The sequence below is a fragment of the Schistocerca nitens genome, chromosome 1, assembly GCF_023898315.1.
Source record: "Schistocerca nitens isolate TAMUIC-IGC-003100 chromosome 1, iqSchNite1.1, whole genome shotgun sequence".
Classification (NCBI taxonomy): Eukaryota; Metazoa; Arthropoda; class Insecta; order Orthoptera; family Acrididae; genus Schistocerca; species Schistocerca nitens.
This window is the reverse complement of record NC_064614.1, coordinates 418,476,041-418,490,482: the sequence shown is the minus strand read 5'-3', so window position 1 is coordinate 418,490,482 and position 14,442 is coordinate 418,476,041. Positions and strand designations below refer to the sequence as shown.

Genomic DNA, 14,442 nt, shown 5'->3' with positions numbered 1-14,442 from the left:
GATAAAACGCATTTGGCTTCTGTTTCCAAAATGCGGGCATCTAACAGCACAACTTGTCCGGAATGTTTCGATACTGCATTTCAAACGGCAACAGCAAGTGACAAATCCTCGTAGACAAATGGAGGACTAGCAACAGGCCTAAGCAGAGGTTGTCAATGGTGATGGCACGATTTTGAAAAGGGTCACGTATAGTGAAATCATATTTGTTCCGTAAAAAAGGCTAGAACCCTACTGACTGTTTATCACTCCTACAGGATGTATGTGCGAACTACAAAAACTTCAAGAAACAGTCCACTTCAACCCACCAGTCTCCCAACCATATTACTAAATAGCGCTTCCAGTAACACCGTGTTGTCACCTCAGCAGTTTTAAATGTCCAGTTTGTACACACTCCTCTCGAATGGTCCTTCACGACCAGCACAACACAGAAATAGTGTGTTTTGCGCTTGAGTACGTTGTTTACAAAATTATTACCTGAACCGGATGACAAACTTACAACTTCGCAACACAGTTTACTTTCAACATAATCCCAGCAGCAAACAAACGACTAATCACTGCGTGTGGCGCAGCCATTGGCACTGAACCTCTAACTGCATATAATAGCTTTGCCAGAAGGTTAACAATGAGCCTGTGATTGACCGATCCGTGAGAACGTATTCCTTCGCATACGAACTTCGTTATGCAAATGGTCTTGACACTGTGCAACCGCAGACGATTGTTACATCAGAGTGGATTTTCCATTTAATGAGAGCTCACGATTGTTAACTTGCTAGGCTGGAAATGAGATACTCGGTCACTGGTATATTAGCGTTAAATCCTTAAGATTTTCTTAATCAACATTAGCCTGTAACACTGTTACTGAAACTCCCCAGGGAACGGTCAACAATTTGTACATTTCATGATTACCACTATTGTCGTCCAAAAAATTGCGAACATGTGGAACTATTTGTTATTCTTTTAACAGTCTTGCAATTGTAGGATTTAAAAACAGTAACGACACTGAACATGTCTTTATTGCTGGTTGTGTATTTCTGACCCTCAAGTCTTCTTCATATCTATAAATATCTACATCCTACAATGCACTGAGCAATGTTTGAAAAAAATCAGGAAAAATTAAATCTGCAACGAACAACAGGGCGATACTGCCATCTAAAAAGAGTCAACGCATCACCTAGCATTACGTGCTGCTAAGATCGGCATTTCGCTATGAAAAGCCAAAGAAACAAGGATAAATATTTCATTGGTAGTTGTGAATTACAGTAACAGTCTCTCAAATGTACGCACTATTGCGAAAACACCGTCAGTGGGCTTTTCGTAACGGAGGGCCTGAAACACTGAATTCTTTGTCTCAGTAGTAATGCGGCTTCACTCTTCCCTCTGTATAGAATTAAGTGGTGTTTGTCATGTCATGTACTTCGTAGTGAGCCATCATCTCTCATACAACTCAAGTGAAATTACCTAATAAAAACTTCTGAAGAAAGCTTGCAGTACCGTTTTACTGCCAAGAAATATTTTCAGTGATAGCATCGTAGAGGAATTGTTTGGCCAACATAACACGCTTCTGTAAGTGCAATTCATTTTTACACACTATCTCTGTAAACTTTACGAAACTGCTTAGCAGCTTATCAACAAGCAGGAGGTATACGTACCCAGTTACATGTTTGGTGGTCTGTGCACTTGGTAGGAACTCTCCCACAATGGTCAGGTTTCACGAACACAGAGAAATATCTGGTCCTGCAAATTCACCGTACACGTACCTGAAAGAAATAGAAACCAAATTGAATTTGCGAATAATTCACATATTACAAACAAAAGGTAAAGCAACAACTGTAAAGTATCTAAGTTAATGTTGCGCCCAATTTATTTACGATGCAGGTACATTACGACAGCAAACATAGCACGGAGGAAGGGTGGGAATGAGCGAGCGAGCGAGAGAGATAGATAGATAGATAGATAGAGAGACGACCAGTCTTCTAATTCTGCAAGTCTCTGTAATCTACATTATTTTCTCCATTTCATTTGTTAAGTCATTCAGCGATGACGTCCCAGTAGAGGTACTCTAAGCTGGCGCGGTGCCAAACGAAACTGACATGCCAGGGGACCTGTAAACTTCACGCTGTGTGCTATTAGGCGGAGAAAAAAATAGCTCACATTGTCACTCGTAACTTGCTGTGCGTGTCATTGTCACATTGCTCAAGTAAGGAGGACATCAAAAACAGAGACATTTTCAAGATCCACCTTTTATGTGATGTGAAGGGAGTACCATATTTACATGAATACTACATGTGTCGGGAAGTCCTCCCCATTACCGTGGGAAACATGAGATCGGTCTTTCATGGACATGTCAGTAGGTGTAATTGAAAAGATTTTTCAGAACCCACACAAAGATATTTCGTTTAAAGTTACTAGAACTACAGAACAGGATGGTCTTAAGGAAACGTTGGGGAACTGCGAGGCAATGCAGACAAACTGGGTCAGTTTTGAAAGTCGAAAGTGGGGAGTCGAAAGGCTTCGGGAAGGGTATGCATCAAAACTGTATGGGACCGAGGTGAGCGTTTTGTTTCTGCAACCGACAGATGGCTGCACTAACGTGAATGAGTAACCGAGGACAGTTTCGAGGCGAATTTCGAACGTGGGGAATTTTGAACGCAGTAATTGTACGGCACACAGAGTCCACAATTCGACAATATCATTCGCATACATTGTCGCCCAACGAAGTAGAGATGGTAAGTAACAAACTGCCGACGAGAAGTTGGAGCTTTGCATTACGATTATTACAGGCTGTATGAGACGAAACGGAGTGTTTTGTTTGAGCTGCGACCTGGCTGGCATCCAGAGAGACGCGGACGTTGGCTCTGCACGGGATGCCGCGGGAGCCAAGCGCGAGACCTTTCCGACACTGCCGCTGCCGACACTAATAGTCTGGGCAGGTATCAGGACACGTCTCGAAACCGCCTCTCTTAGGGAAGTAAAGCCGAAAAGCAAATTTATTTGTATCTGAAGCGTGTCCTATTAAGTACTAGACAAAAACACGGCTGAGTAGTATAAGAGGGAGAGACTGGCTATTTGTGCGAAGTAGACTACATGAGTTGGAAAAAAATATGCAAAGACCTCGATGAATGCTTCCTTGAACACTAGAGATTGGCAGAGTCTTTCATCCTCGGGAACTAGTTCACTGGTGATCCCTCTTTTTTGCGAACCGTTCATTTTCACTCGTTCACCGTTCATTGTGTTTGGTATATGGTTCTTATGAAAAACTGAAAATTAGAAGCATAGATGACTGAAGATGAAAGGCGCCTTCCCCCTGGAGTACAGAGTTTTTATTCATAACAGAATTCTCACACTCTTGTAATTTTCGTGATTCAGCAAAACATTTCGTTTTGCCGACTGTAGAGTTGTGTGGCTGATCGCAGTGAAATAATATAAGGTGGCGCACGAAAAACCGGCCCCAAGTACAGACTGCTCGCCAATTACGCACGATTTGTTGACCGCTACGAGCAGAATAAACATGTAATAATTATGCAGTGAAGAACTAACAAATAAGCTAATGCAAACAACTTCGAAACAATAGATGACTAATGGCAAGCGACAATGAGCTGTCTAGTACTCGGCGCCGATTTTTCGTGCGCTACCCTGTAACACTGAAATAATAGTGTAGGAGTTGTTATATTCTCTTTACAAAATGTGACACCATACACTCGATTACGAAGCGCGGGCTTCATTCGGTTGTAAGTTGGTCAGCCTTCCTAGCAATGAACATGCTCTTTTGCCTTGGATCAAAGAAAGACGGAAAATGGAAACTCGTGTATGCCGTGACGGCGTCCTTTGCAGTGTAATGACAAAAAAATCTTGCCTTTTTACAAGTATTTCTTCTTCTGTTTATCGAAATAGTGAAATAAGCTGATACGCCGTTTTGTTATCTGAAAGATGTATGTATTACATACCACGTAATATTTATTTAATTTACGTAATTATAAAATACATTTAATTACCGGTCGTGGACGCTGAATAGAATACGAAAAGAACCAGAAGTTCAGAGTTCAAAACGGGTTTGAAACAGATGTAGAATGGGAGTGCGAAGCGAACGTAACTAACAACTCGATACTGAACTATGAGCAGCCGGCAATGGAACTGCGAGCAGCCACGCGAAGAAGGACGAGTCCGGCCGAGCGAAACCGAGACCGAGACAGACGGGAACGGGACCGAGGCTGGACCCAGACCGGCCGGCGTGTCGTTGCGGGAACGAGACCGACAGGTTCCCGTTCCACGGAACTGTAAGTAGAAAGCGGCGACCGAAGTGAACTATGAAAGACCGTTCCTCGCTCGTTCCGTTCATCTTGGTGAACCGTTCCCTTGGACCGGTTAGTTCGCGAACGACCCATATCTCTACTGAACACAAATGCAGATGCTGGCCAAACCTGCAGGTTGGGCTGCTGTATTTCACCACAAACGGCACCTGTGCAATATCCTCAATACGTTACAACAGTTAGTCGTGGCCAGAACAGTGTTCTGTGTAGCTCTGAGAGCATTATGCTGGAGTTAAGAGAACTCGAATTATTGATGTTCGTACGCTGCTTGTTTCTCGTAACAAAGGGAACTGGAGTGTTTGGTATTGCAACCGACACCATATCGATAATTTATACATCATACACGGAAAGTGAACGAAAATAATGAGTGGTCCTGACAAACGGTTATTAAAGAGGATTGTGACGTAAAATAAGACGACTACAGCTGCAAAAGTTAATACAGAACTGAATGTCGCATTCGCCAATCCCGTCAGCACCAAAACACGAAGGAAGCTCACAGGCACGGAACTGCAGGACCAACTGGAATTCAAAGACTACTTATCTGTGATGCAGACAAGGAAACGTGGTGCCGAAGCCATAAAACCTGGACTATGGAGCAATGGAAGAAAGTCATTTGGCTGGATGAGTTGTTTCACACTGTTTCCAACTTCTGGCCGAGTTTACGTCCCAAGAGTGAGACATGGCGGGCTCTCGGTGATGATTTGGGCAACCATATTGTGTTATTCCACGTCGCATTACTGCATACGATTGTGCGACCATTTTGGCTGATCAGGTCCATCACATGGTACAATGTTTGTTCCCCAAAGGTGGTGGTGATGCCGTGTTCCAAGAGGACAGGGCCCCTGTTGACAGAACTCGCATCGTCCACAATGCCACGATCTAGCACAAAGAACGGTGTAACATTCCTTAGAAAACCAGACAAGACCTGTATTTATCCATTCCGAGGCGAATGGAAGCTGTTCTGAATGCCAACGGTTTTCCTACACTGTATTAGGCGTGATAATGTGTTTTCGGTATTTGCCCACCTCCGTATAGACGAAGTTTTCACAGTTACCAATGTGAGGATATTAGCACTAGTTGCAACTGGTTGTTGGTGAACTATACAGAAGCAGGCCGAGTTGGCCGGGTCTTCTTGTCATTGTATAACTTAATTCGTTGCACACCTCTGGCAGCTTTCTTTCATTTATTAAATAACTCACTCACCGTCTTCCATAACAACTACCGTCATGCAGGAGAGCCGGCAGCGATGTGGAACCATAACCAGGAAGACGCAGCCAATAAAGGTTGCTTCTCTAAGTTACAACTAATGCTAATATAGTCACTTTAATTAATTCATTATGTTTCTGGATTATAAAGTATGAAGTAACCATCGAACATGTAATTTAATGAGAAAATTTAGATATGTGATGTGAAAAGAGTAAGTGATAACGAGCTTTGATACGAATGTATTTAATATCAGCCTTGGGAAAGAACCGAAACACTATGGTTAGCTTATATCCCAATGTGACGGTTCCTGTCACAACGCAACAGATATTCTGTACTTTGTTATGGTTTTACTGTAAGTAATATTACAATTAGACTTGGTTTATAAAATGTAGCGTTATAGAACGCGAGCACGGGGGAGTTGAGAGGCAGCAAGTGATCGCTCCCTCAGCAACATGCGTCATCTGCTACAACGACTGTTAACGTATCAGAGTGTAGTTGAGTGACGTCCTATTCTACTGGAGATATGATCAGCTGAAGCCGATAAATGAGACAGTGGAATACACTCGCCGTTTCAGTGCCATAATGGAATACCTGCACTTCATTAGTGAATGTTAAAACAGAGCCACAATATGGAGCAGGGGTACATCTCCTTATAAATTTCCTGTATTTATTCTGTGAATAATGAAATTTGAGGCACTAGAATGTCAGTCCTGTCTCGGGTTCAGTCTGGGACACCTTAGGCGTCACTTATGACGAATTAATGCTTACACTGATTTTGTGTACCGCTAACATGGTCGGTACTTTAGACAGACTGGAGACTGAGTTATAACGCATCACATCAGTGCTTTCTGTATAACATATGAAGTTGAAATGATGAAGATGTAGACGTAGTAATGATAATTTTCTTTTTCTTCAAGGTTTGCATCTCGTTGAACCATCTCGTAACAGACTGTTGCGTAGTCATTTACAAAATTCAAAGAACAATGAAAATCAAGTCAGTTAGCCAAAAGAAAAATTTGAATTTTTTTTCGTATCAGCCTTAAATTTTATCGCGCGTTAAGTGGATTATGAAACTATTAGCGTTTAACTGAGAAACACCACACTGAACTGCTGGTATGATTTTTGGCATTGGAATTACGGAGTTGCTTATTTCTCTAAATATATTCATGTGAAATAGATCAGATTCACTTATACCTAAAGAAAACAGAATTAAAACAATGCAATAGCATAGCTTACAACTGGAGTTTCATAAGAGACATTTTACTTTACTGTCTTTTGGAGTTTAAATTTTACACAGAAGTAATTCTATAAATTTCAATACGTCGTGTTAATTTGTACATCACCGACTTTATTCTATTAAAGCTGAGTACATTAATACACTCCCAGCACCTCGACAGATAGCACTTACTGCTAATTTCGTTTAGAATATCACGTAATGTGCAGGTTAATCATTATACATTATATTGTTAATATTTGCAGCCATTTCCTCAATTGCTAACTTCAATTGTATTTTATCATAAAGCTAAGAAAAATTCCATCTTTTTCAAGTGAATTTCCTTGTATGTACCATACATCTTTGTCCTATTCATGCCAGGTACCTTCAGTGGCATTCGTTTCACGTCCTATTCAAGCGTCCATGTGTTATTTTATATGTGCTACATGCGCAAAGTACATGCTTCTTTAGAGCTAAGGCGTGTCACCAGTGTGCTACAGCATTTGTTATGTGCAACGAAATCTTTATTGGTAGAAAACTGTACCTTGTGCAAAAAATTGATTCAAGGAATGACAGAGCTCTTATTTACGCGATAAAACGTAACTGAGTGTACATTAATAATTACACTTTGATTTACACACTCTTAGCTCCTCACCGTACAAGACTTGCGCACATACGACAGTTCCGAGAGAATCTAGAGAAACAGTTTATCTTTCAACCAATTGTATAGACCTTCTGGTTTTATATTTGCACCTGTGACTTTCATCAAAGACTGTGTGTGTGTGTGTGTGTGTGTGTGTGTGTGTGTGTGTGTGTGTGTGTGTGTGTGTGTGTGTGTGTTACATTGCCGGTACTAGAGCAAGGTAAGTCTAGTAGCGAATAGGTCCCTCAGAAGCAACAGCGTAGTACTAAATTATCTGTTTGAAGTTAGGTAAGCTAAAGGGTGTGCCATTTTGAGGGAGATAGCTTCGGGCATGGAGTGCTCTACAGCAGTATTTGTAGGGTGCTTACGAACGAACAGTTACTAACAGCACAGCATATTTTCTGCGCTTCGGTTGTTACAGACAATGATAAAATAGCATTATGATTGAGAGGCAAATGTCAAACTCAGGTACCTCTATCTGGGGAGAATTTTCTTCCTATCCAGAACGAAAAATTGAGTCAAATCTAGTATTATTGAAAGCAGTTTTAAATAAAATTCTTTATTGTGTTAGTCCTCTTCAGTGACAACTTTAATACTTACAATATTGTTGATCCGTCGCAGCGACGAGGTCTGCAGATAGGTCTGCGTGTATTTTACATAAATTTTGCAGTTTTACAGAGAAACGTGATTTTAATCGAATTGTTATTGGCCACTGTGGCTTGACTGCTTGTAAAACACCATCATCACTGTCAACAATGAAGAGAGACAGAGCAATCAATCGTTGTTTCGACGTGAAGGTCAGAGACTTTCTGGTAGCTCGGTAGAAACAGTCCTCCACGTTTTGAAGAAGAAATTATCCTGATAGTGATTTACGAGAAAACAACTGGAAACCTAAACAAGGTTTGACGGACGGACAGGCGGTGACAAGCCTTTCCTCTCAAATTAGGCCAACGCGCGCTCTTGTCAGCAATGAGCCACACCGAACGACCATTATCAAAGATCGGCTGTAAGTATTATACTGTACTTTTGGGTTCAGGATCGGCGAACAGCGACTGTGCTCAGTAGTTTTGGTCTAATGGCTGCTAGTACCTACTAATGAAAACGTACTAAAGGAAAAAAAGCGGAATTTCAGGCTTCAGTTTCTTGGAAAACTGATTAATTTCTGTCCACTTCAGAAGTCTTTTGTGCTATGTTTACGATTCCGACCACACTTCGAATTACTTTAATATGCTTAAGAGTTAGTTTCCAACTTATTCTGTTTTACCTTTCAGTAGACGAAATACCTGCACTAACCCACGCAGCTGCGAAACAAACATTACCCCCGAACACACAACTATGTGTTTGAGAATGAATGGTAACTCGGGAACCATATAGGGCGTTAGCTACACGAGAAAAGGACGCAGCACGATTCGAATCACGTAAAGGTACTCGTATTTTATCATCTTTTGTATCACAAACTAATAGCAGACCTAATAGCTCTTACTTGCAGTTAACAACTGGATCCTATGTGTATGCTATCCATGTAGAAGTAAGGGTACCTCTGTGGTTGGTATGGCTAACTGTATTTCTCAGACTGTCCACAGCTACCAGACACATTTGTTGATTTCAAACGTCTCCTGTTTAAAATGATAAAGTCTGAACAGTGCAGTAAAGTTGCAAACTCATTGAACTAGCCACAGGGCGATATCCGGAAGAGGTACACAATCCAGGTACAGCAGTTGTCCGGCAGATGTCATATTGAGCTCTACCTGAGGTATCTTCGACTTGAACGAGAACCAAGCGCAGATGCTGTGTTTTTACAGTCCGTCTCCTGACCTCCAAGAAACTCCGTCCTAACGTACCTAGTGGGTTACCTGACGATTCAACTGTAACACAAGGTCACCTTTGCCCCTGAGTGGCTGTTGGGCGTGCACGTTAACATTACATCTGCCACGTGCCAAACTCCAGAAAAGCGATATTTAGTAGCGGCGTCTATAATACTCGTTCAACACATTCTTGTGTGCTGAACCTATATCTAGGGATGCTAGAGTATTATAGGAAGAGCAAGGTGTATAACAAGGTATGGTTGTGCGATTCACCAGTTTGAGTATTATGTAAATAAATTTCCCAAGGAAAAATAAAAATTAAGACCAGGAAATAATGCTATACTCGAGCCCTGGGTTCTCTATTATGGTAGTCTAAACAAATACGGAGAAAGAAGTCTTCAACAATTTTAAATTCAATGTGTGTTTACAACATGCCAATAGTAAATTTATCCTTCGTGCGAGTCATGTTATAATTTGATACTCTAATACATTTATACTACTTTGAGGTAGTACGTTGAAAAAAGCCCTTTTAAGTCAGAGAGATACTTCGAATTTTCCTCCTGTATCTACATCTCACAAGAGATTCGTTTCACATGACGATGGTCGAACAGTCTGCTAAAACTGAGTACGCTGTTATTTGCAATAGGTTGCAAAACTGAGAATCCTTCCTACAGACCCCCATTTGAGGTAGTGAGGTTTTCCCTTGATTTCACAATTTAAGTCTCGCTCACACGGCAGCGAATTTATATGGATGCGAGCTTCTGCATGCTTGAGGCGATGGATGTGCCCACTGCCAGTAGACAACGATTAGCAGCTGGAATCAGTGAAGTAATTACAGTAATTTTAAAAGTTAACTAAACGGCGCTGTACTGCGAATGATACATAATACTCTCTGTATATTGTCTCGGTGTCCCGTGGTGCCCCGCTTAGTGATAGACGCTACGACTGACTAGCGTCCTGGCGTAAGGAGAAAAGGCAAATTGCCAGGAAGCGCCGTTTTCTGTGGTACATGTACTCCATAGAATATCGACTTGTTCGACTAGTTAACGATGGCTTTTCTTTTGTATTCTTTAGTTTACTAATGTTGAAATTACAAGATGACTACCTTCTAAATTGGGATGAACGTCGTAATCGTGACAAGCTGACGGGTTTTTATTCGAGCACACAGAGTGAAGACTTTGGGGTCTTTGAGGTGAAAACAGCGCGAGCTGGTGGGAAAGTGAACAAGGGGGGAGGCGCTCGGTTGCTTGAACAATGCACAGCGGTGGCACAAAGGCAGGTTTCACTGGCTCACAACACACAAACAGATGCAACCAGGGGTTACAAAAGTTGAGAACCAGCTGGGTTACGCGCTATGACCACTTCAAATAAAATGCAGGTCCTGTGGAACGACCGACATATCCTAATCTTCAACAGTGAGCTTCATAATCTTCTAAGTTATATTCCCTGTAGTTGCTTTCGTAAAAATTGTTCAAGTTACCTTTCTTTCACGTTCAGTACTACAGTAATAACAAATGCAAAATACGTTCATTAATCGACATCTTATCATCGACATTTATGTACTTTCTCGACAGGAAGTTACTGAGAGACGAAGCACTTAACGATTTAGTGTTAAGTCCAGTTACATCACTGCATTAAGGCTACTATTTTTTGATCAGTACTGTGATTTACTAGACTAGTCTTGTGGACAACACGGTGGTATATGGATATTATCCGAAGCACGGAACTACCTCCCAAAATGACCGGCTGGCAACAAAGCCCTCGCCAGTCTGTTAGGTTCTCTATCTATTTCAGGTGAAATGCCTGTGATATGCAACGTATGTAAATTCATGAACTGCTGAGCTCCACTGAAAACTTCGGCTTCATCGTGATACAATAGCCAGCAATTTAGTAACATCCCTTATTAAAATGAAGAATCTGAAGTCATTTTCCATTTCGTGTTATATGCAAAACGGGACGTATCACCAATGATGTTCGTTTGAAGGAAATTGACGTGATGTGTACTGAGGCTAAACGCTATAAGAGTAAGACCAGAATTCACAATACACCCTAGACTGAGTTGCAGGTCGTAATTGTGAAAATACCCAAAAGGTAACCGCAGCAGATATTCCAGGCACCAACTAGCTGTTATTCTCCACCAACCGATCTTACGGCTTTACATACATCACGAGCACAATGAGGGCAATACGACGTCCCGCCGATAAGGATACGATTAATGACGAAGACGTGACTTAGACGAGGATACAAGGGCGACGGAAATATACCGGATTCTTGTTGAGAGGCTGTAACGGCGTTGACGCGATTTATCAAAATATCACTGGGCACGTAACATATTTTTGCTTTTTCATAACTAAAACGAATGTATCTCGATAGTCAGGTGGTGCGTTTGTATAGCACTCATTGTAAGCAATCTTCTATTACAATTATTAGATGATCTAAATACGTATCGAGAGGTAAGTAACATCCATTAGTGTCTTATCTAGCGTAGTATTTTGCAACTAGCGCTTTTTGTTATATTGCTGGCTGCTGAAAGAACATCGTAACTAGTTCAAAATAAAATTACGAGCACTGTACACAACGATCACCATGGTGATGTGACTACTGAAATTGATATAGTTTATGCAGAAGAAGCGTAGACTATCGAATAAAATGTGACTGAGAAGGCATTTGTGTTTATGCATTAAAAGTTATTTACAAAACAGTATTTATGAAACTACAAATCAGTTCGTAGAAAAAATCTAACAAGGGGACCTCCACATCGCACCCCCCCTCAGATTTAGTTATAAGTTGGCACAGTGGACAGGCCTTGAAAAACTGAACACAAATCAATCGAGAAAACAGAAGAAGTTGTGTAGAACTATGAAAAAAATAAGCAAAATATACACACTGAGTAGTCCATGCAAAAGATACGCAACATCAAGGACAGAATGAGTTCAGGAGCGCCGTGGTCCTGTGGTTAGCGTGAGCAGCTGCGGAACGAGAGGTCCTTGGTTCAAGTCTTCCCTCGGGTGAAAAGTTTCCTTTCTTTATTTTCGCAAAGTTATGATCTGTCCGTTCGTTCATTGACGTCTCTGTTCACTGTAATAAGTTTAGCGTGTGTTTTGCGACCGCACCGCAAAACCGTACGATTAGTAGACGAAAGGACATGCCTCTCCAATGGGAACCGAAAACATTTGATCGCAAGGTCATAGATCAACCTATTCGTCCACAGGAAAACACGTCTGATATATTCTATACAACACTGGTGACGGCATGTGCGTCACATGACAGGAATATGTTGTCGATCACTTAACTTTTACACTTCGCGAATGGGTCAACAGATTCTTCTACCTTGCCCGATTTAGGTTTTCTTGTGGATGTGATAATAACTCCCAAAAAAGTGATGACAACATAAGAGTGTGTCACATGAACTGCAACAAATGAATGCAACTGTTTCACAGTCGCACAGTTTTCCCTGTGCTCTGTCAAAACATATGTTTTTAAAGTTTTCAAATTTTTCCGTGTGTAGACCGTCAAATCCTGCATATGTCCAAGAAAATCTGAACATGTCTTGAAATTTGGGAGAGCGAAGTTTATTATGTGTGAGTGCCTGAACTTTGATAATTGTCTGAAAATAAAAAAATTAACTTTTCATTCGAGGGAAGACTTGAACCATGGACCTCTCGTTCCGCAGCTGCTCATGCTAACCACAGGACCACGGCACTCCTGAGCTCGGACTAGCCTTGATGTTGCATATCTTGTTCATGGACTACTCAGTTTGTAAATTTTGCTTATTTTTTTCATAGTTCCACACAACTTCTTCCTGTTTTCTCGATTCATCTGTGTTCAGTTTTTCAAGGCCTATCCAATGTGCCAACTTATAACTAAATCTGAGGGGGGTGCGATGGGGAGGTTCCCTTGTAAGATACTTTAGAAAACTGCACTCTGACTTTTTCCCCTGGAATCAGGAGTTACTGATGATAATGATCGAAAAGATAAGGGATTGTTGCTAGCAATTTTATGGAGAAAAATAAAGTAGGTACAGGATAGACTAGAGGAGAGATGATGGAGCCTTCGTCGGTTCGAATCCTATACAGGGCAGGCCGCCGTGTTTTCGGACAACGGCACGCCACTCCCGAGGTACGAGCGGCGCCTTCGCAGCTGTAGCTGGTGGAGAGCAGCCGTCGCCGTCGGCTGATACCCCATTGAAGCCGCGAAGAGCGCCACCGCTATGTTTAGCCGCCATGCACCGGCCACGCCACTCAGGCCCCTTCCTCGTCCAGAAATAACACACACTGCTCGCTATAGTTCTCTCTAGGGGAGAGAGTCACCCACAGCGTTCCAGGCTTCTCAGCACCTGCTGTTGCTCTGCTTCTGGCTGGAGGTTCTATTTGCCCCAGACGTTGTCTGCCTGGTTTCAAGAGATCACTCACAGGTGGAAAGGAACGTTATTGAACAGTGTGCATCGTACCAGCAGAAACATTCTATTTTACGAGGTGCTGAGGAAGCTCTGCCGTTAAGATAGTCTTCGCAGGTTTACAACCGAAGTTAACTGTTGTGAAACTGGTCATCTCCGCAGCAGCCGCCTCCGCGTGCCCGTACACTCGACTCTTGCGTCTACGCTGCAACCCACTCGTCACCTGAGTCTGTTGATGGATCAAGTGAACTCGGCTCACTGTGAAAGGAGAGCGAGTACACGAGTTCGCAAGTATTACCACGGACTCGCAGCATTCCCGCTACATACGCTACCGTTTTGAAAGAAATTCCCGCCATTAAACTGTAAATTACTATTAGTTTATTTAATTTTTTATGGTTTGAGTCTTATAGTCATTGCCAAGTGCAAGTTGAATTGTCATAAAATGCCCGACCAGCCTAAATAACTGTAGCAAGTTATGTACCAATACGAGGACTGGTCTGTTACCAGTGAATATTGTTCTCTTTAAACATACATTTGTACAGATAAAACTTTTTCGAGGACTGATTTAAATTTATTTTAATATTAATATTTACTCAGAAAATGTTTAACACTTTGACACGTATACACATTCGAGGTGTTGCCTGGTCTGTAATGACAGTACCAGAAAACGTGACATGATGATGAAGTGCAACTGCTAAAGGGGGATTAATTATTAAAATAAATTACAGAGACTAATGATAAGCTACGCAGCTCACTGCTAACCCATAAACGCAAGTTGCCAAGACCAAATTAATACAGAAATAGCGCACATTTTTTGTCGCTGGAATGTAACAGTGACGTTTCTCTGCGCCCAGTTTTAGTTTGGCGCAGCA

General features: G+C 41.8%; 1 protein-coding gene across 1 annotated transcript in view; it reads right to left on the bottom strand.

Moving 5' to 3' along the window:
* The window catches only part of LOC126250116 (clustered mitochondria protein homolog), a 355,920-nt gene that overhangs the window by 245,942 nt on the left and 95,536 nt on the right, over positions 1–14,442 (bottom strand). The window lies entirely within an intron of this gene.